Below are 21,959 nucleotides of genomic sequence, written 5' to 3'. Positions count from 1 at the left end.
GATCACACCATCGTGATTATCTTGGTCATGAAGATCTTTTTTGTACAATTCTTCTGTGTATTCCTGCCACCTCTTATTAATATCTTTTGCTTCTATTAGGTCATACCATTTCTGTGCTTTATCGAGTCCATCTTTGCATGAAATGTTCCCTTGGTATCTCTAATTTTCTTGAAGAGATCGCTTGTCTTTCCCATCCTGTTGTTTTCTTCTACTTCTTTGCACTGATTGCTGAGGAAGGCTTTCTTTTCTCTCCTTGCTATTCTTTGAAACTCTGTATTTAGATGCTTATATGTTTCCTTTTCTCCCTTGCTTTTCACTTCTCTTCTTTTCACAGCTATTTGTAAGGCCTCCCCAGACAGAAATTTTGCTTTTTTGCATTTCTTTTCCATGGGGATGGTGTTGATCCCTGTCTCCTGTACAATGTCATGAACCTCCAACCATAGTTCATCAGGCACTCTATCAGATCTAGGCCCTAAAATCTATTTCTCACTTCCACTGTATAATCATAAGGGATTTGATTTAGGTCATACCTGAATGGTTTAGTGGTTTTCCCCACTTTCTTCAATTTAAGTTTGAATTTCGCAATAAGGAGTTCATGATCTGAACCACAGCCAGCTCCCAGTCTTGTTTTTGCTGACTGTATAAAGCCTCTCCATCTTTGGCTGCAAAGAATGTAATCAATCTGATTTCAGTGTTGACCATCTGGTGATGTCCATGTGTAGAGTCTTCTCTTGTGTTGTTGGAAGAGGGTGTTTGCTATGACCAGTGCGTTCTCTTGGCAAAACTCTATTAGCCTTTGCCCTGCTTCATTCTGTACTCCAAGGCCAAATTTGCCTGTTACTCCAGGTGTTTCTTGACTTCCTACTTTTGCATTCCAGTCCCCTATAATGAAAAGGACATCTTTTTTGGGTGTTAGTTCTAAAAGGTCTTGTAGGTCTTCATAGAACCATTCAGCTTCAGCTTCTTCAGCATTACTGGTGGGGCATAGACTTGGATTACTGTGATATTGAATGGTTTGCCTTGGAAACGAATAGAGATCATTCTGTCATTTTTGAGATTGCATCCAAGTACTGTATTTCAGACTCTTTTGTTGACCATGATGGCTAAGCCATTTCTTCTAAAGGATTCCTGCCCCCAGTAGTAAATATAATGGTCACCTGAGTTAAATTCACCCATTCAAGTCCATTTTAGTTCGCTGATTCCTAGAATGTCGACGTTCACTCTTGCCATCTCCTGTTTGACCACTTCCAATTGGTCTTGATTCATGGACCTGAAATTCCAGGTTCCTATGCAATATTACTCTTTATAGCATCGGACCTGCTTCTATCACCAGTCACATCCACAACTGGGTATTGTTTTTGTTTTGGCTTCTTCCTTCATTCTTTCTGGAGTTATTTCTCCAATGATCCAGTAGCATATTAGGCACCTACCGACCCTGGGAGTTCCCCTTTCAGTATATCATTTTGCCTTTTCATACTGTTCATGGGGTTCTCAAGGCAAGGCTACTGTAGTGGTATGCCATTCCCTTCTCCAGTGGACCACATTCTGTCAGACCTCTCCACCATGACCCTCCCGTCTTGGGTGGCCCCACATGGCCAGTCTTAGTTTCATTGAGTTAGACAAGCCTGTGGTCCATGTAAGCAGCTCTTCGTTTGTACAGTGGTTGTCTATGTGATCAGATTGGCTAGTTTTCTGTGATTATAGTTTCACTGTGTCTACCCTCTGATGTCTTCTCGCAATACTTACCGTCTTACTTGAGTTTCTCTTAACTTGGACGTGGGGTATCTCTTCACAGTTGCTCCAGCAAAGTGCAGCCACTGCTCCTTACCTTGAACGAGGGGTATCTCCTCACGGCTGCCCCTCCTGACCTTGAAGGTGGAGTAGCTCCTCTCGGCCCTCCTGCGCCCGGGCAGCCGCAGCTCCTTTGATGTGGGGTTGCTCCTCTCTGCCGCTGCCCCTGACCTCGGGCATGGGGTAGTTCGTCCTGCCTCCCCTGACCCTGGACAAGGGGTATCTCTTCACGGCTCCCCTCCTGACCTTGAAGGTGGAGTAGCTCCTCTCGGCCCTCCTGGGCCTGGGCAGCCGCTGCTCCTTGGATGAGGGGTTGCCCAGTCTTGGCCACCTCCCCTTACCTCGGGCGTGCGGTAGGTCATCCCGCCTCCCCTGACCTCCGGCATGAGCTCAGAGAGTGAGCGTGAGGTAGCTCCTCTTGGCCAGTGCCCCTGACCTCGGGCCTGCGGTAGTTCGCCTCGGCCGCCACCCCTGACCTCCAGCATGAGGTAGATCGTCCCGCCTCCCCTGACCTCGGACGTGTGGTAGGCTCTTCTACGCCGCTGCCCTGACCTCAGGTGTGTGGTAGCTCCTCTCGGCCAGTGCCCCTGGCCTCGGGTGTGTGGTAGTTCGCCTCAGCCGCCACCCCTGACCTCCAGCATGAGGTAGTTCGTCCCGCCTCCCTGACCTCGGACATGGGGTAGCTCCTCTAGGCCGCCGCCCCTGACCTCGGGGGTGTGGTAGCTCCTCTCGGCCAGTGCCCCTGACCTCGGGCATGCAGTAGTTCGCCTCAGCCGCCATCCCTGACCTCTGGCATGAGGTAGTTCGTCCCGCCTCCCCTGATCTCGGACGTGGGGTAGTTCATCCTGCCTCCCCTGACCTCGGACGTGGGGTAGCTCCTCTAAGCCACCGCCCTGACCTCAGTTGTGTGGTAGCTCCTCTAGGCCGCCGCCCCGACCTCAGGCATGAGGTAGTTCGTCTGGCCTCCCCTGACCTCGAACGTGGGGTAGCTCCTCTAGGCCGTCGCCCCTGACCTCGGGCTTGAGGTAGTTCATCCCGCCTCCCCTGACCTCGGGCACGAGGTAGTTCATCCCGCCTCCCCTGACCTCGGACGTGGGGTAGTTCGTCCTGCCTCCCCTGACCTCGGACGTGGGGTAGCTCCTCTAGGCCGTCGCCCTGACCTCGGTTGTGTGGTAGCTCCTCTAGGCCGCCGCCCATGACCTCGGGTGTCGGGTAGTTCGTCTTGGCCGCAGCCCCTGACCTCGAGCATGAGGTAGTTCATCCCGCCTCCCCTGACCTCGGACGTGGGGTAGCTCGTCTCGGCCGCCACCCCTGACCTCAGACATGGGGTAGCTCCTCTCGGCCGCTCCTGTGCCGACGCAGCCTGGCACTCTCGGTCACCACCCCTGACACTGGGCAAGGGGTAGCTCATCTGGGCCACGCTTCTGCGCGGTCAGTTTCAGATGTTACCTTATTATAATGTTATAAGAACCTGGCATTTAAGGAATTTGGGAAAATTGCAGAAAAATCAAAGTCAATGATTTCTGTTTTTTTTTTTTTTAAGTTTCTCACCAACAAATGTGTGTTAGTTTGATTTTTCCTTCTTCCCTTTCCTTTCAAAGTCTATTCATAAATTGTTGGAAATCTGGTGATTTCCTGACAGTTGAAGATATTTTTGTAATTATCTGTAAAGTTGAAAGGCTGAGGACTCTATTTGTTAGCTGTCAGAGAGCCGTTGAAATGTTTTTCATGAAATAAGTGGAAATATGTGTTAAAGATAGAAGAAAACAAGAAATCTGATATCATAATTAAAACTGATTATCGTCTATCAACTCTATTGTGAGATACTGTGAGGCTTCCCTGTTACCACCTTTCCTGGGAGTTCCTTCTCCTGTCACTACTTGTCAGTGTCCTCTCTCGTCTTGCTTCCCTCCTCTCACAAAAGAGGAATTATTCAGTTGGGTCTTGAAGAATAAATAGGAACTTTGCTAATAGAAAAGTGAGAAAAGGATTCCTTGATAGACACTGGCAACTGCTAAGGCAGTAAAGACAGGAAGATACGAAATAGCATGGGATGAGCTGAAAACGGAATTCAGTGTGGTTAGAATATATAGTGCAAGGAAGAAATGATAGGAGAGGAAAACGAAGGGGTCAAATCAGATGGCAAAACCATTCACGGACAGGCAGAACATATCATATATTAGGTGAGGGCCTATTTGGTTACCAGGAAGTGGCTTACCTCTACTACCAGGGCAGGAGGAAATGAATGAAGGACTCACAGGGGCTACAGAAGTGTGCACATTTATGGCATTTCATGCTTGGTCTGATGGTTTTCATTTTCTTTGCAAATAAGAAACCCGATCAACCACAGATTGACCCATGACAGGGTGATTGGGAAACTTGAGGAGAAAGGAAGATGTTTAGAACCACGTTGGAAAGGAGAGGAACGTGTCAAGAGATATGATAAAAGCTTACGGGAAAGCCATTGAGAGTCCTGTTAACAAGTCCTGTTAACAAGTGGCATCAACTTGTGAGGTTAATTCATGTGTTTTTGAACTTTACTTAGTACTGTAATTGCAGTGCCCATTTTGAGTTTGGAAGTTCCAGGCTCCTTGTTGCCAGAAGACAAAGATGTGAGTGACTTGAGAACATTGATGATTAAAGGTGATATTAATATTTGTTGAGTACTTGATGTGCTAGAAATTCTGCTTAGTACATTATAGACATTGCCACATTCGTCCCCTCCTTTCCTATGAAGTATTAAGTTTTATGCTCATTTTTAAAAGACAAACAGAATCCTGTTAAGTAATGTTCCCAAGATATTTTACCAGTGAGTAGCAGAAATGGAGTTTGAATGAAGATTGACATTGCAGCAGAGTACAAAAGAAAAGAAGGTTAGAAAAGGGCTAATTTGGGACTTCTCTGGTGGTCCAGTAGGTAAGACTCTGAGCTCCTAATGCAGGGAGGTGGGGTTTGATCCCTGGTGGGGGAACTAGATTTCACGTGCCACGACTAAGACTGCACATTCTGCAAGTAAAGATCAAAGATTCTGCATGCCACGACTAAGACCCTGCACAGCCAAATAAATAAAAATAAATACTAAAAAAAGAAGGAAAGGGTCAGTGGTTTGGGAGAAGATGTAAGCCTCAAAACAGGGGAAACTTTCAAGGAAATCCCAGGACAGAATTGACAGAAATAATGTTTTTAGTGTTGTCTGAAGGACAGGAAAATGATGGGGAATTGGAATGTCAATGTTTAAGACTTCAGTAGTAGAAGCATTAAGAGTGCCCATTAGCTTCAAGTTGTAAGTGAATTACTGAAAGGAGAGTAGATGTGGAGGTCACAGTTTCTCTGGCTAGGTTACTGATTATAGTGCATGGTTATTGATTATGAATATTGATTATGGTGTGACTTTGGAGTGAAGACAAATGAATTTTGAAGAAACAGTCTGAAGGATATTAGGTCCTAGTTTTCTGGATGGTATAGCTTGGTGAAATGAACGTAAGTGAAGAAACATTTCCTTGTGTGAACTGAAAAGTAATGGTAAGATGTAGAGTAGAACTAGGTTTGTGCTGAACCTCTGTTCTATACCTAAAGATAAGGAATTAGCAGGTATTCAAGAGGGCTCAATCTAAGTTAGATCTTCAAGGGGAAGAGATCATAGAGAGAGTCCAATGTCTAGGTTAGGAATTAGGTAATTTATTTGAAAAAAAAAAATGGGAGCTCTAGAGGATTCAATGAAAAATATTAGGAAAGATATTAAGAGGAGTGTAGTAGAGTGGAGAGTATGAACCAAAAGGAAAAAATACATAGCACTGTAGTTGTGTGAGCAAGAGACTGAGAAAGAGGATTAGAGATTAGAGGAAACAGTTTATTAAGGGCTTGAGAGTATGAGAGACAGAGGCATTGTAGAATTTGATGGCTTCAAATTTGTAAATAGAGCTTTAGTTTAAAGGTATTTCACTATTTTGATTCCAAAGAGTGCAGTGATGTGACTTCAACCACATTAATATTTGAGTAAGTGAGTGTGGCACTGTTCAAAATTCTGTAGGTATTGAATAACAGACATACCTTGTCAGTCAGTCAATTCAGTACAAGTTTTGGATTAAAAATAACTGAATTTATGCTTCTGATTCTGTCACCTGCTTAATAATATTTTACTTAAAAATATACTATTGTCTAATATTTACTATTTAGGTTTGTGTAGCATCATTTGATTATTAGGGCAGATTCTTTCTTAATGATGTTAATTTCCATTGCTGTATTTAAAAACAACATCGTCTTACCTAAGCACTGCAATAACTGTAATAGAAATCAAGAACTTTAAATGGGATCTGTAGATTCACTTGTTCTACACTGTATGAAAAAGAAAGGTGGCGTATAGAAAATAAAAGAGATACGACACCATCAAGTGGATTTCCTCAAAAAATTCATTATAATTTAGCATTGGAAGTGGTTTTACACATTACATCGTCCATCCACTCTTTGATGCAAGCATGCAAGGTCTTTTAATGAAAGATATATCTTCTAACTGTATGGTAGTTTGGAAAGCGTGAGCAAAATTGAGGTTGGAATCTTGGCTCCTGCCCCTAACATTGTGTAATCCTGAAAACTTGGCTTCTTCAAGCCTAGTGTTCCCTGTTCTATAAAATGGGAATGCTAGAGTAATCAAGAGGATTGTAGCAGCCCATTTAACTTTTAGACATCTCTATCAGAGGTTATATTTACCTGGAACAAAACTATCTCTCTGTAGTTTTCTAACGCATTTGCTGGAATTGCATTAGGAAGCCAAAAAATCATATTAAAACTAAGTTTCACACTGAGTTTAATTTGTTTTTATGTTTATGCAGCAATCTGGGCTTTGACATCTCAATAACAACGATGGTTTAATTTCCCCCAAATAACTATTGAACACCCAACATATACAAGGCAATGGTATGTGGAAGCCCACCACTCCCTGCCCCCAGCCAAAACTAGCCATTAGAGGCATATATCCCAAGGACCATCTGCTTTCATGTCAGGTGTGGTCAGGTGCAGGCTGGGAGAAGCCTGTGGGAAGTGCGGATTCTGTGCAAATCCAATAATGGGTGTTCATATCTCAGCGGCTTGTGCCCTTGTGGTCAGTTATACTCCATCTAGTTGGAGGTCTTTGAAGCACATTGTTTAAGGCACCATACATATTTGTCCATCCTAATCATATGTAAAAATAATGTTGCTAAAGGCTCTAGTGTACACTTTGTTTCAGAGAAAAAAATATAAATGTAAATTTGGCTCTAGGGAAGACAGAGGCTAATAGGAACTGCTGTATGTTTTGCTTTCTTCACATTTCCCCATGCCAGTCCACCTCATAGCTACCTCAACTTGCATTTTAAAAATATGGTAAACTAAGTACGGTGACACCAATAAGACAAGCTGATTAAGATATGGTTTTTCAATGTGTTTTGGCTTCAACCTTAGTCATGGTTAGTTTTCAGTACAGTACTTGAAGAAATTGTATTTGTTTTTAATACTGATTTTTCTCTCATCTTTGACTTCTCAATTAGGAGGGCAGGTGATTTACATCTCCATAACAAAGATATGTGAACAAGAATTGTGCCTTCAATATTTTTACTGAAGTTCTATAATCATAAATTTTGGTTTTTCTATTTTCTCACTTTTTGTTTATTCTAAGATGGTTTAAGTCATTTCCTTGAATTCTACTTATGTAATTTTGTTGTGCTTGTTTATCAATTTTAGGTTATACTCCTTGTTAAGGAGCACAATAGAATTTCTTGAAGTTGGCCATGAAAATGACTACAGACAGTAGCTGTAAATAGTGTTTCTGTGGTTGTATGTTACAAGGCTTTGGAGAATCTGCCTTCTGTGACTTTCAGAGATCACCTTTGGTGGTTGTGTAAACTTAAAATAGAAGATTTGTTTTTGAGTATCTAGGAGTATGACGTGGAGTCTCATGCCTGTCACTTAACAGCAGAAGGACTGTTATTCTTTAGCTTTGTCCTAATGCCCTCACATTCTTCAACCTTGGGTCAGTCAGTCACTTATCAGCTGATGTGATTTTACATTTTTGCCTCAATCATTATCTCTCACTTTAAGTTCTCCTTCTGTGGTATTTGCTATTTGCTTCCAAAACAAACATGCTTTCTGCGCTTGTGAGGAAAGGAAAGGAGAAAGAGATTTAAAAGAAAATAATAGGTGGGTTCTCAGTTATTTTTTGCTTTATTACTAATGCTAACTACTAGCATAAAGTATGGAATTATGATTGAGGTATTTATGAATAATTCATTCAAGGAACATTTTCTTAAACCCTAATGAACACTGAATATTTACAAATATAATTGCATGATGCTGTTAAGTTAAAGGAGAAAACACTCTCCTGGGAAAGTAGGTTTATCTGCTGTTTTCTAAAATAGATTCTCTTGACCATTCTGTCAAATATATCAGTAAAATTACCTATTTTAGTTAATGTAATTTTTTAACTTTTATCACTCAAGGGGGAATAACCAACCAGGTGTAAATATGAATAATATATTTTCTTCCTCTACATCACAACTTCTTAGCCTCTTTAAAAAGAACTTTTATAAAAATATATTTTATTTGTCTTAATTAAGATTTGCTCATGAGTTAGAAAAGATCATGAACCCTGAGTAATGCATTTTAGTTGCAAAAAAGATTCAAATTTAATTAATTATTAGATGACCATACTCTGGACATAGAACTTCATGACACCATGAAATATTAAAATCCTGAAATAGCTGCTGTTTTTTTCTAAAAAGTATGGCCACTTAATCACCTAAATAATGGCCTCTGAAATTATAAAATTAAAAATTATATTTTTCTACCTGATAATTGGAAAAGAGATTAGACATTAACACAACTTTCCAGGGACTTAGAAATTCCTATTATTTATTTATTTTTTAATATTTATTTGGCTGCACTGGGTCTTTGTTGGGGCACATGAGATCTAGTTCCCTGATCAGGGATTGAACCTGGGCACTCCTGAATTGGGAATGGAGTCTTAGCCACTGGACCACCATTTCTTATTTGTGTTGATTTTCAGTATAAAAAGTCAGAGAACTGTGCTCCCAATGTAGGGGTACCCGGGTTCAATCCCTGGTTGGGGAACTAGATCTCACATGCCCCGACTAAGTTGCTCAGTTACTGAGCAACTGAACTGAACTGAACTGGCTGCACTGGGTCTTAGTTGGGGCACATGGCTTTTACAGTAAGGGGCCTATAATATAGTTTTTTGTTAGTAAGTAAAAACCTTTGTCAAACTTCTCTGTGGTTTAGACATGCATGTTTCAGAAGGTCACATATACTAACTTTTACACAATGTGAAGGTTACTCAGAAGGTCAAAAAGCATGCCAAAACAAATAGAAAGTGTTTCATTTCACTTTAACTACTTACTTAAAAAAATTGTTTATTTAATGGATATGATCATATGACCGTCAAATTAGTCTTTTTTTTTTAAAGATGTATCAGCTCACAAGCACTTACCTTTTAAGGCCTGTGGCTTGTTTCTGTTTAAAAAAAAATAGCAAAAGTATACATTAAAGCAAATGAGAAAACTTTTGTTGCCCCATTTTTTACAACAAAATCCTATAAATTAAGCTTATTCTGATATTCTAGAGTAAAATCAGGGAATTTCTAAACTCAAACCATTAACATAATTTTATAGTTAAGATACAAAGGAAAGAAAAAATCTTCCTTATTTCATTATTCTCAAATATTAGTAACCTTAATGGGGCAGGGGATAAATAATATAATTTGTGGACAAAAATGAATTATATCAAATTATACCAATTTACCATCATGTCTTCACATGAAATTAAATCCAAAATGATGGATTTTCAGTGGTATTCATGGAAGCAAAAAATTAAGTTAATTGTAATAAGATGTTATGTTCCTAAACGTGTTAACTTTATTATATAAATTTTGCTTGTTGTGGTATAACACCACCGGTAAGTAATTTTGTAAAATATATTTTAATACTGATTCTAAATTCAAATGAACTTAATTGTCACTATAAGGAAGTTCTTCATGTGTAGAATTGACAAATTTTCATGGGATAGTTACTAAATGAGACAGTTACATGTGCCTAATCTACTTATTATAGTCCTGGAACTTCCACAGTAAGCAGATTGACTGCCAGCCTGAAATTCTTTCCATTTTAGACTACAATGTTGAAGTTCTCTGGTCAAGCCAGGTGACATTGCAAGTGCTATCTCAATGACATGGTATTACCTATGTTCTCTCCTCTTAGTCTTTACTTTTGTGAAATATTCAATAATCTTTGCATTACACCATGCTCTATTAAACAATCTGATTTTTCTGGATAATATCTGAAAGTTCCTTAATTATGTTTGTTAATAATATGACAAATAAGACATGTATGTGAATAAATCTCATATTTTTCAAGTCAGGAATAAACAAGGAACTAATATTTATTCATCTATATAAACTAATATTTTTCACTATCTTAACTGACAACTATTAATAATAATAATAATTGTTCATAGTACATTTTTCTTTTCTTATTTAGTAGCAAATACTATGCTCAGTTCAGTTCAGTTCAGTCGCTCAGTCATGTCTGACTCTTTGCGACCCATGAACCACAGCACGCCAGGCCTCACTGCCCGGAGTCCACCCAAACCCATGTCCAATGAGTCGGTGATTCCATCCAACCATCTTATCCTCTGTCGTTCCCTTCTCCTCTTGCCCTCAATCTTTCCCAGCATCAGGGTATTTTCTAATGAGTCAACTCTTCAAATCAGGTGACCAAAGTATTGGAGTTTCAGCTTCAGCATCAGACCTTCCAATGAACACCCAGGACTAATCTCCTTTAGGATGGACTGATTGGATCTCCTTGCAGTCCAAGGGACTCTCAAGAGTCTTTTCCAACACCACAGTTCAAAAGCATCAATTCTTTGGCACTCAGCTTTCTTTATAGTCCAACTCTCACATCCATACATGACCACTGGAAAAACCATAGCCTTGACTAGGTGGACCTTTGTTGACAAAGTAATATCTCTGCTTTTTAATATGCTGTCTAGGTTGGTCATAACTTTCCTTCCAAGGAGTAAGCGTTTTAATTTCCTGGCTGCAATCACCATCTCTGTGATTTTGGAGCCCAGAAAAATAAAGTCAGCCACTGTTTCCACTGTTTCCCCATCTATTTGCCATGAAGTGATGGGACCAGATGCCATGATCTTAGTTTTCTGAAGCTTTAAGCCAACTTTTTCAATCTCCTCTTTCACTTTCATCCAGAGGCTCTTTAGTTCCTCTTCACTTTCTGCCTTAAGGGTGGTGTCATCTGCATATCTGAGGTTATTGATATTTCTCCTGGCAATCTTGATTCCAGCTTGTGCTTCCTCCAGCCCAGCGTTTCTCATGATGTACTCTGCATAGAAGTTAAATAAGCAGGGTGACAATATACAGCCTTAACGTACTCCATTTCCTATTTGGAACCAGTCTCTTCCATGTCCAGTTCTAACTGTTACTTCCTGACCTGCATACAGGTTTCTCAAAAGACAGGTCAGGTAGTCTGGTATTCCCATATCTTTCAGATTTTTCGACAGTTTATTGTGATCCACACAGTCAAAGGCTTTGGCATAGTAATTAAAGCAGAAATCGATATTTTTCTGGAACTCTCTTAGTTTTTTGATGATCCAGCAGATGTTGGCGATTTTATCTCTGGTTCCTCTGCCTTTTCTAAAACCAGCTTGAACATCTGGAAGTTCACGGTTCATGTATTGCTGAAGCCTGGCTTGGAGAATTTTAAACATCATTTTACTAGTGTGTGAGATGAGTGCTAGCATTTTACAAATATTAACTGACTTAATTTAGTAATCATGGAGTAGTTAAAAATTACTACATCCTCTTTTATTTTTTATAATTAATGGGATTGGATGGAGAAGTCAAAAACTTGTCTTAAGGACTATATAATAAAAGAACATACATGAATTGATGGTAAAATTTTGATGGTCTTTTACAAAATTTTCTGATTTATTGTTAGAGCTCAGAAATCTTATTGAAATTCTTCTTCAGTTTTTAAATGAATAAATTTAATGTAAATAGATTCTTAATGTATTTATGTAAAAATTTCAAGTTATTGCTTTATAAACATACACATACACACACACTTTTTCATTATCCTACCAAAAGTGGAAAGAAAAGTCTCAAAAAGTTAAAGACAAGCTATTTTTAGTTTTGAAGTCCGAAATATACTTGACTGAGGTGAATCTCTTTGATGTTTTTGCAGGAAAATGTAAAGGCAGGCACATATAAAGGCAGGCATGGTAGTTATAACAAGTTAGTGGTGATGTGAAGTAATTTAACGAGAAAACGTGTCCCTGTCTAAAAATGGGCTTGAAATAAAGCCTTGGAGATTTAGAAAAGGCAAACAGTAATTTCACCCTGGACAACGGAAAGCTACATGCTATCCAGTCTTTCAGAGATAGAGTTGGATATTTTTTTCATTTTTCTTTTTATCATGCATCTCAATATTTAAGTGATTATATTCAAAAGCAGACACATTACTTTGCCAACAAAGGTCCGTCTAGTCAAGGCTATGGTTTTTCCTGTGGTCATGTATGGATGTGAGAGTTGGACTGTGAAGAAGGCTGAGCACTGAAGAATTGATGCTTTTGAACTGTGGTGTTGGAGAAGACTCTCGAGAGCCCCTTGGACTGCAAGGAGATCCAACCAGTCCATTCTGAAGGAGATCAGCCCTGGGATTTCTTTGGAGGGAATGATGCTGAAGCTGAAACTCCAATACTTTGGCCACCTCATGTGAAGAGTTGACTCATTGGAAAAGACTCTGATGCTGGGAGGGATTGGGGGCAGGAGGAGAAGGGGACGACAGAGGATGAGATGGCTGGATGGCATCACTGACTCGAAGGACATGAGTCTGAGTGAACTCCGGGAGTTTGTGATGGATAGGGAGGCCTGGTGTGCTGCGATTCATGGGGTCTCAGAGAGTCGGACATGACTGAGCGACTGAACTGAACTGAACTGAACTGATGCCATTCTCTGATTTTTTTTTTTAGCAGTTAATCTGAAGATGTGATGGTCACCTGGGCAACCTTAGACACGGGAATCTTGGGAACTAAAAGACTTTTGGACTCTGTGTTGATAGAGCTCCCTTGTGAGTACTCTCAATGTATAGTAACATTTTTTATGAGTCATTCTAAATCATGCTGCCTGTGGAAGTGGTGGATCTTAAAGAACCCGCCTGCCAATGCAGGAGATATAAGAGATGTGGGTTCAATCCATGGGTTGGGAAGATCCCCTGGTGGAGCGCACGGCAACCCACTCCAGTATTCTTGCCTGGAGAATCCCAAGGACAGAGGAGCCTAGCAGGCTACAGTGTATGGGGTCACAAAGAGTTGTACATGACTAAAGCTACTTAGGATGCATACTCAGTGTGAATGGGAATATTGGCTTGGCTGGTATTTACATCCCTTTCAAAAACAGAACAGATTTTAAAGTTGACACTTTAAATATTTAGTCTTTCTGTGACTCTATATTCTGTGTGATTTTAGTGAAGAGATTAAGCTTCAGTTTCTCTGTACATAAAATAGAGCTAAATATAAACCCTTCCTTCACTAAAAGGATATTATAAAAGTAGGAAATGATAAATTTCAATAATAATAACAATAGAATTATGTTTTGTTACTATTGCTAATATAAATGTTCATTTTAATATAAATGTAGAGGCTTTAAGTTTTTTATTTTTCTTATTGTCTTTGTCATTTGCACCCTTTAAAAAATAACTGTATCTTGAACAAAAATGATTATGTCAGGATTTCTCATTCATATTTTATTTGTATAAGGCTTTACTACTTGCAAAGATTTAATTTAATTTGACCCTTAGTGCAATCCTGGTGTAAAGCAGGTCAGTGATTAATTTCCTCACTGTGCAGATGAGAAAACTAATGCTCAACACTGTCAGTGTCTTGCTCAAAACTGCATAACTAGAAAGAGAAAGAATTTGAAGTCAGATATTCTTCTAACCAGTCCATATGCTTTTCAGAAACTATATTTAACTGGTGAAATTTCCTGTTTGCGTTTGGTTTGCTGCCTACTCTAATTGTAAGAGTATTGTGATGAATTTCAGTATTGACCATCTGGTGATGTCCATGTGTAGAATCATCTCTTGTGGTGTTGGAAGAGGGTGTTTGCTATGACCAGTGTGTTCTCTTGGAAAATCTCTGTTAGCCTTTGCCCTGCCTCATTTTATACTCTAAGGCCAAACTTGCCTGTTACTCCAGCTGTCTCTTGACTTCCTACTTTTGCATTCCAGTCCCCTGTGATGAAAAGAACATCTTTTTTTGGTGTTAGTTCTAGAACGTATTGTAGGTCTTCACAGAAACATTCAACTTCAGCTTCTTTAGCGTTAGTGGTTGGGGCATAGACTTGGATAATTGTGATATTGAATGGTTTGCCTTGAAAACAAATAGAGGTCATTCTGTCATTTTTGAGATTTAATCCAGGTTCAGCATTTCTAACTCTTTTTTTGACTATGATGGCTACTCCATTTCTTCTAAGGGTTTCTTTCCCACAATAGTAGATATAATGATCATCTGAACTAAATTTTCCCATTCCAGTCCATTTTAGTTCACTGATTCTTAAAATGTCTGTGTTTACTCTTGCCATCTCCTGTTTGACCACTTCCAATTTGCCTTGATTCATGGACCTAACATTTCAGGTTCCTCTGCAATATTGTTCTTTACAGCATCGGGCTTTACTTCCATCACCAGTCACATCCACAACTGGGCATTCTCTTTGCTTTGGCTTCATCTCTTCATTCTTTCCAGACTTATTTCTCCACTCTTCTCCAGTAGCATATTGGGCACCTATAGACTTGGTGAGTTCATCTTTCAGTGTCCTATCTTTTTACCTTTTCATACTGTGTATGAGGTTCTCATGGAGAAGGTAATGGCAGCCCACTCCAGTATTTTTGCCTGGAGAATCCTGTGGACAGAGGAACCTGGTAGGCTGCTGTCCATGGGGTCACACAGAGTCAGACATGACTGAAGTGACTTAGCAGCAGCAGCAGCATGAGGCTTTCAAGGCAAGAATACTGAAGTGGTTTGCCATTCCCTTCTCCAGTGGACCACATTTTGTCAGAATACTCCACCATGACCCCTTAGTCTTGGCTGGCCCTACATGGCATGGCTCATAGTTTCAGTGATTTAGACAAGGCTGTGCTCCATGGTGATCAGCTTGTTTAATAATCTGTGATTGTGGTTTTCATTCTGTAAGAGTCTTGTGGAAGCTTCCTGATGGGAGAGACTGACTGGGGGAGGAATCTGGGTCTTGCTCTGATGGGCAGGGCCATGCTCAGTAAATCTTGAATTCAATTTTCTGTTGATGGGTGGGGCTGTATTCCCTCCCTGTTGTTCGCCCTGAGTCCAAACTATGGTAGAGGTAATGGCAGTAACGGTGACCTCCTTCAAAAGGACTTATGCCCGCACCATTGCATTCAGTGCCCCTGACCCTGCAGCAGGGCACTGTTGACCCCCGCCTCCACTGGGGACTCTTAGACGCTATTTAAACCCAGACATCCTGGAATGTGAAGTCAAGTGGGCCTTAGAAAGCATCACTACAAATAAAATTAGTGGAGGTGGTGGAATTCCTGTTGAGCTATTTCAAGTCCTAAAAGATGATGCTGTGAAAGTGCTGCACTCAATATACCAGCAAATTTGGAAAACTCAGCAGTGGCCACAAGACTGGAAAATGTCAGTTTTCATTCCAGTCCCAAAGAAAGGCAATGCCAAAAAATGTTCAAACTACTGCACAATTGCACTCATCTCATATGCAAGCAAAGTAATGCTCAAAATTCTCCAAACGAGGCCTCAACAGTATGTGAACTGAGAACTTTTAGATGTTCAAGCTGGATTTAGAAAAGACAGAGGAACCAGAGATCAAATTGCCAATATCTGCTGGATCATTGAAAAAGCAAGAGAGTTCCAGGAAAACATGTACTTCTGCTTTGTTGACTATGCCAAAGCCTTTGAGTGTGTGAATCACCAAAAACTGTGGAAAATTCTTAAAGAGAGGGGAATACCAGACCACCTGACCTGCCGCTTGAGAAATCTGTATGCAGGTCAAGAAGCAACAGTTAGAACTGGACATGGAACAACAGACTGGTTCCACATGGGGAAAGGAGTCACATGGGGAAAGGAGTATATCAAGGCTGTATGTTGTCACCCTGCTTATTTAACTTATATGCAGAGTATATCATGGGGAATGCCAGACTGCATGAAGCACAAGCTGGAATCAAGATTGCTGGGAGAAATATCAGTAACCTCAGATATGCAGATGACACCACCCTTATGGCAGAAAGTGAAGAGGAGCTAAAGAGCCTCTTGATGAAAGTGAAAGAAGAGAGTAAAAAAGTTGGCTTAAAACTCAACATCCAGAAAACTAAGATCATGGCATCCGGTCCCATCACTTCAGGGCAAATAGATGGGGAAACAATGGAAATAGTGACAGACTTTATTTTCTTGGGCTCCCAAATTACTGCAGATGGTGACTGCAGCCAGGAAATTAAAAGACACTTGCTCCTTGGGAGAAAAGCTATGATCAACCTAGACAGTGTATTAAAAAGCAGAGACATTACTTTACTGACAAACATCCATCTATGGTTTTTCCAGTAGTCATGTATGGATGTGAGAGTTGGACTGTGAAGAAAGCTGAGTGCCGAAGAATTGATGCTTTTGAACTGTAGTGTTGGAGAAGACTCTTGAGAGTCCCTTGAACTGCAAAGAGATCCAACCAGTCCATCTTAAAGGAAATCAGTCCTGAATGTTCATTGGAAGGACTGATGCTGAAACTGAACCTCCAATACTTTGGCCACCTGATGCGAAGAACTGACTCATTGGAAAAGACCCTGATGCTGGGAAAGATTGAGGGCAGGAGGAGAAGGTGACAACAGAGGATGAGATGTTTGACATGGCATCACTGACTCGATGGCCATAAGTTTAAGTAAGCTCTCAGAGTTGGTGATGGACAGCAAAACCTGGCATGCTGCAGTCCATGGCGTCACAAATAGTCAGAGATGACTGAGTGACTGAACTGAACTGAACTGTGATGAATTTACAAAATTGTTTCACCTGTTTATTAGAAACAGTTCCTAGAACAACTCTATGATTATATTCTGCTTTCAATCTAAATTTTATGAACACATCTTTGTATGTCCTGGTGGTAGGCAGAATAAGGGCAAAATGATGGCTCCCCACATCATAATCCCTTCACCTTAGGAATGTTTTGTTACAAGGCAGGGGAGAAGTAAGGCTGCCCTTTAGATGACCTTATGATTATCCCTAATAATCTACAGGTGTCCATTGTACTCACCAGGCATCTGATAAATGAAATAGCAGCACAGAAAAGATTCAGCCCAGTGTTGGTGGTTTGAGGATGTAGGAATGTGGCCACAAGTCAAGAATTCGGGCGACTTTTAGGAACTAGAAAAGGCAAGGAAACAGATTCTTCCTTTGGCCTCCCACTGACACCTTGATTTTAGCCCAGGGAGATTTCTAACCACCAGAACTATGATAATAAATTTGGGTTATTATAAGCCACTAAGTTTCTGATGGCTTATCACAGCAGCTGTAGAAAACTAACACAGCCTGACACTGTGAGATTAGGCAATGAAGCTTGTGAGCAGAGTGGTTTATGCCATGGTGACATGAGGTCAGTCATGGTGTTGAGGTAGGTTTAATATGTCATGTGATTCCTTTTGGCTACATGATTTCCTAGGGGAACTGACTTGTCCGTGCCTGTTCCTCTTTAGTTAGGAGCACAGGCTATGGATCCTGAGTATATGAGTTCAGATCCCGCCTCTGATTCTTCCTTCAGGCATACTTCATTTTATTTGAGCTTTACTTTATTCCCAATATTCCCAAATATCGTGTATTTTACAAATTGAAGCTTTGGGGGAAACCCTGCATGGAGTACCCTTTTTCCAACAGCATTTGCTCACTGTGATTCTGTGTCACGTATTCGTAATTCTCGCAATATTTCAAACCCTCCACCAGAGAAAACATTACAACTCACTAAAGGCTCAGATGATGATTTAGCATTTTTTAGCAATAAAGTATTTTTAAATTAAGGTGTGTACATTTTTTAGACATAGTGCTGCTATTGCACACTTAATAGACTATAGTATGGTGTAAGCTTAACTTTGTGTGCACTGGTTATGTAACTTGCTTTATTTTGATACTTGCTTTATCGTGGTGGTTGGAACTGAACTGCAGTATCAACAGGGAATGCCTGTAATTATAAACTTCCAGAGCATGCAATTTTTCGTCTGTGAAACAAAGACAGTAAAAGCATCTTCTTCATAGGGCTGTTGTGAGAACTAACTGTTAATTTACATTTTAAGTACTTAAAATGGTATTTGGCATATAGCAGGGCTATATTCAGAGAAGGCAATGGCACCCCACTCCAGTACTCTTGCCTGGAAAATACCATGGATGGAGGAGCCTGGTGGGCTGCAGTCCATGGGGTCGCTAGGAGTCAGACACGACTGAGTGACTTCACTTTCACTTTTCACTTTCATGCATTGGAGAAGGAAATGGCAACCCACTCCAGTATTCTTGCCTGGAGAATCCCACGGACAGGGGAGCCTGGTGGGCTGCCATCTATGGGGTCACACAGAGTCAGACACGACTGAAGCGACTTAGCAGCAGCAGCAGCAGCAGCAGCAGCAGCCGGGGCTATATTGGAGAAGGAAATGGCAACCCAATCCACTATTCTTGCCTGGGAAATCCCATGGATGGAAGAACCTGGTGGGCTACAGTCCATGTGGTCACAAAGGGTTGGACATGACTGAGCACACATGCAAATGCGGGGGCTATATATATATATATTAACTATTGCTATTATTATTACTTTTATTCCTTAAATACTATATTCTCTAGACTAATACTTTTTTTTTTTTTTATCATTTATAGATAGAAGAGTGTCCAAAACCTCTGGAGGAATGCCTTTGGGGTAGAAGTATTTTTTTTGTTTGTTTGGTAGAGTGCTGGGACTGTTTTTAAACAACTTTACTGAGACATAATTCCCATTGCATTCAATACACCCATTTAAAAGTACACAATCTGATGGCTTTTAGTACATTCACAGTTATGCAGCCATCACCATAATCAATTTTAGGACATTTTCATTCTCCAAAATGGTCCCCAACCCGACAGCTCTCATGTCCTGATTCCCCTACCCCTGAGCTGTAATCAACTGCTCATCTACTTTATCTCTTATATTTTCCTATCTGGATATTTCATATAAATATAATAATATAACACGTGGTCTTCTGTGACTAGATTGTTTAGTATTATGTTTTCAAGGTTCATTCATGTTGTAGCATGTTACAGTACTACATTCCTTTCTAGGGATGAATAATATATTCCGCTGTATGGTAGACTGCAATTTGCTTATCCATTCATCAATTGATGGATATTTGGATCATTTCCACTCTTTGCCTTTTATGAATCATGCTGCTATAAATATTTGAGTACAATTTCTGTGTGGACATGTTTTCATGTGTCTTGAGTGTATGCCTTGGAGTGGAATTGCTGGATCATATGATAATTCAATGTTTAACATTTGAGGAACTGTCACCTCTTCTTCAGAGCAGCTGCACCATGACCTGAATGGACAGGAAGCCCAGAGGGAGGAGATATATGTATATGTATGGCTGATTCATTTTGCAGTATAGTAGAAACTAATGCAACGTCATAAAACAACTGTACACTGATAAAAATTAATTAAAAAAAATCACACTGAGGTACCACTTCATACTTATTAGGACAGCTGTAATCAAAGTCAATAACAAATGATGGTGAGATTGTGGAGACAATGATGGTGAGATTGTGGAGACAGACAGACCCTCGTACACTGCTAGGGATATTTTGATGCAACTAAATACCCTTGATTTCATAATTTTTTATTTAACATAATTTGAAAACTATATTTTCCTTTTTTTTTTATTGTGGTATAGTTGATTTAAACATAAGTTTAAGTGTACAAAATAGTGATTCAAAAATTTTTAAATATACTCCACTTATAGTTGTTATAAAATAGATTAAAATTTTGTACCTTTATATAACTCTCCTCCTTGTCTGCTCTCATTATCATGAATATATTAATGGGGTCAAATTTTGTATCAGTTCAGTTCAGTTCAGTTGCTCAGTCGTGTCCAACTCTTTGCTACCCCATGGACTGCAGCACACCAGGCTTCCCTGTCCATCACCAATTCCCGGAGTTTACTCTAACTCATGGCCATTGAGTCAGTGATGCCATCCAACCATCTCATCCTCTGTCATCCCCTTCTCCTCCCACCTTCAATCTTTCTCAGCATCAGGGTCTTTTCAAATGAGTCAGTTTTTCGCATCAGGTGGCCACAGTATTGGAGTTTCAGCTTCAACAGTAGTCCTTCTAAAGAACATTCAGGACTGAGTTCCTTTAGGATGGATTGGTTGAATCTCCTTGCAGTCCAAGGGACTTTCAAGAGTCTTCTCCAACCCCACAGTTCAAAAGCATCAATTCTTCAGTGCTCAGCTTTGTTTTTTTTTTCTCTTTATTTTTATTATTTTTAATATAAATTTATTTATTTTAATGGGAAGCTAATTACTTTACAATATTGTATTGGTTTTGCCATACAGTGACATGAATCCACCACGGATGTACATGTGTTCCCCATCCTGAACAGTCCTCCCACCTCCCTCCCCATACCATCCCTCTGAGTCATCCCAGTGCACCAGCCCCAAGCAAGCTTTCTTTAAGTCCAACTCTCACATCCATACATGACTACTGGAAAAACCATAGCTTTGACTAGATGGACGTTTTTCAACAAAGTAATGTCTCTGCCTTGTAATATGCTGTCTAAGTTGATCATAGCTTTTTTCCCAAGGAACAAGTGTCTTTTAATTTCATGGCTGCAGTCACCATCTGCAGTAATTTCGCAGCCCAAGAAAATAAAGTCTGTCACTGTTTCCATTGTTTCCCCATCTATTTGCCATGAAGTGATAGGATCAGATGTCATGATCTTAGTTTTCTGTTCGTTGAATTGTAGGCCAACTTTTACACTCTCTTCTTTCACTTTCATCAAGAGGCTCTTTAGTTCCTCTTTGCTGTCTGCCGTAAGGGTGGTATCATCTGCATATCTGAGGTTATTGATATTTCTCCTGGCAATCTTGATTCCAGCTTGGTGTTTCTCATGATGTAGTCTGCATATAAGTTAAATAAGCAGGGTAACAGTATACTGCCTTGACATACTCCTTTCCTGATTTGGAACCAATCTGTTGTTCTGTGTCCAGTTCTAACTGTTGCTTCCTGATCTGTATACAGATTTCTCAACAGGCAGATCAGGTGGTCTGGTATTCCCTTCTTTAAGAATTTCCCACAGTTTTTGGTGACTCACACAGTCAAAGGCTTTGGCATAGTCAATAAAGCAGAAGTACATGTTTTACCGGAACTCTCTTGCTTGTTCTATGATCCAGTGGGTGTTGGCAATCTGATCTCTGGTTCTTCCGTCTTTTCTAAATCCAGCTTTAACATCTGGAAGTTCATGGTTCAGGAATTGTTGAAGAAGGGCTTGGAGAATTTTGAGCATTACTTTGCTAGCGTGTGAGATGACTGCAATTGTGCAGTACTTTAAGCATTCTTTGGCGTTGCCTTTCTTTGGGATTGGAATGAAAACTGACATTTTCCTGTCTTGTGGCCACTGCTGAGTTTTCCAAATTTGCTGGTATATTGAGTGCAGCACTTTCACAGCACCATCTTTTAGGATTTGAAATAGCTCAACAAGAATTCCATCACCTCCACGAGGTTTGTTTGTAGTGATGCTTCCTAAGGCCCAGTCGACTTCACACTCCAGGATGTCTGGCTCTAGGTGAGTGATCATATCATCATGATTCTGTGCATTGTAAAGATCTTTTTTGTTTGGTTCTTCTGTGTATTTTTCCTACTTCTTAATATCTTTTGCTTCTGTTATGTCCATAAAATTTCTGTCCTGTACTGAGCCCATCTTTGCATGAAATGTTCTTTTGATATCTCTAATTTTCTGGAAGAGATTTCTAGTCTTTCTCATCCTGTTGTTTTCTTCCATTTCTTTTCATTGATCACTGAGAAGAGCTTTCTAATCTCTCCTTGCTATTCTTTGGAACTCTGCATTCAAATG

General features: G+C 40.1%; 1 protein-coding gene across 9 annotated transcripts in view; it reads left to right on the top strand.

Annotated features, from left to right (window-relative positions):
* The window catches only part of SLC16A7 (solute carrier family 16 member 7), a 204,432-nt gene that overhangs the window by 52,213 nt on the left and 130,260 nt on the right, over positions 1-21,959 (top strand). For 4 of the 9 annotated variants that reach the window (XM_061416633.1, XM_061416634.1, XM_061416640.1 and 1 more), the window contains exon 2: positions 12,820-12,917. The exons of 3 other annotated variants lie outside the window; for them this stretch is intronic. The gene's annotated coding sequence lies outside the window, so the exon portion shown is untranslated. Of the gene's footprint in view, positions 1-7,873; positions 7,963-12,819; positions 12,918-21,959 lie in introns of those variants that run through there. 2 more of the 9 variants (XM_061416641.1, XM_061416642.1) reach the window with 2 other exon arrangements.

Source organism: Bos javanicus, chromosome 5, assembly GCF_032452875.1.
Source record: "Bos javanicus breed banteng chromosome 5, ARS-OSU_banteng_1.0, whole genome shotgun sequence".
NCBI classification, from domain to species: Eukaryota; Metazoa; Chordata; class Mammalia; order Artiodactyla; family Bovidae; genus Bos; species Bos javanicus.
The sequence above is the reverse complement of the archived record's forward strand: the minus strand, read 5'-3'. Positions and strand labels throughout refer to the sequence as shown.